Source organism: Thunnus albacares, chromosome 24, assembly GCF_914725855.1.
Source record: "Thunnus albacares chromosome 24, fThuAlb1.1, whole genome shotgun sequence".
NCBI lineage: Eukaryota > Metazoa > Chordata > Actinopteri > Scombriformes > Scombridae > Thunnus > Thunnus albacares.
In genome coordinates this window covers 19,434,514-19,436,127 of record NC_058129.1, presented here as the reverse complement: position 1 = coordinate 19,436,127, position 1,614 = coordinate 19,434,514, and positions in this window count along the sequence as shown.

The following is a 1,614-nucleotide window of genomic DNA, read 5'->3' as shown; positions in this document are numbered from 1 at the left end:
TGTGTGTGTGTTTGCAGTAAATCCAAACAGCAGAACTAAAATACAAAAACTGTAAGAAAAGTCAGTTTTAGTTTCTGTTTGTTTCTTATTGTTACTAAACATAAACTGAAATTAGACTTTAAACCTTTAACTAACAGTTATTTTCTCTATTAATCCATCGATCATTAAGTCTAATAAATATCAGAAAACAGTGAATAAAATGGTTTGTTTTAATATGACTGTTATTTTACAGTTTAAAGTACCACTATTCATAAGAAGATGGGCTCCAGTCATTATACTAACACCTTAAATGTAATGAACACACACTATATCATCTACTTTGCACAACCAAGAATTACGGTATAACATTTAATGACCAGGTGACCTTTCTGTTTGTCTGTTTTGGTTTTGTTTTTATTTGTCTGTTTGTTTGTAGCCTCCTATGGGAGGGTTCGGTTGTTTATATTTGTATTGAACGTATGTCTGTGTTTGTTTTGCCTGTAAGTTCGATAAAGGCAATAAAGTTCTAAAAAAAAAAAAAAAAAAAAAAAGGTTTGTTTTGTCCAACAGTAATGTACTGTCACGTAAGACAAAGAAAAGAAGCAAATACAACTGAGAACTGGTGAATTTACAGTCGTTTTTGTGTAAAAGAAATAAAAAATATATACATATACACACACATTTTATATATATATATATGTATACAGTAATTTTTTTCGTTGTGGAATTTCTACTTTTAGTTAAGTTCTACTTCTGAAAGCAGTAATACCACACTGTAAAAATACTCCATTACAAGTAAAAATCCTGCATTTAAAATCGTACTTAAAGTACAATAAATACTTAAAGTATGAAAATTAAAATGGTTTCCAATAGAATATTATATCTATCATATGTACAGTTTATTATTTTATATCTATTCATTGATGTCAAGTTGGAGCTAATTTAACAAGTGATGCTGTTTATTTGTCTAATATATAAAAATACATATAAATGTTTATAATATTGATGTGTAGTTGTCAGATATGTGTTGTGGAGTAAAAGGAGAAAGTCGCACAAAATAGAAATATTCAAGTTAAGTATAAATATCTCAATATTTACTTTATATTTTACGTCCTGGCAGGTGAAAAGACGACGTTGTTGTTGCTGCAGGGAATTTTGAGTGTAATTAATAAGAGAATTCAGAGTCGGAGACGTGATTTTTGTGTTTTTATTATTTCAAAAACAATCCAGGAGAACGTGCACTTACAAGGACCGCAGTGAGACCGCGACACACACACACACACACACACACACACAAGGTCGACAGTAGACGCTTCATCATACATCAAAATAATTAAAAGTGTGAAACTGCCGACAATAAAAATTCTTCTTCTTCTGCATTATTGCAAACGTGACCTTACACAGAATCTGAGTCGGCAGGAAACGCATCATCAACATGTCAGATGATAAAAGCGTGACAAATAACGTTTTTTCAGCTCCGAGTATGATTAAAGTCGCAGTCATGAGGTACGGAGGTCAAACTGTGACAAAATGTTAATTTTAAATAGTCATACATTCCTCAAACACACACACACACACATGCGGTCTCATTATCCGTCAGTCCAGTTCATCATACAAAATAAATAATATGTGGTT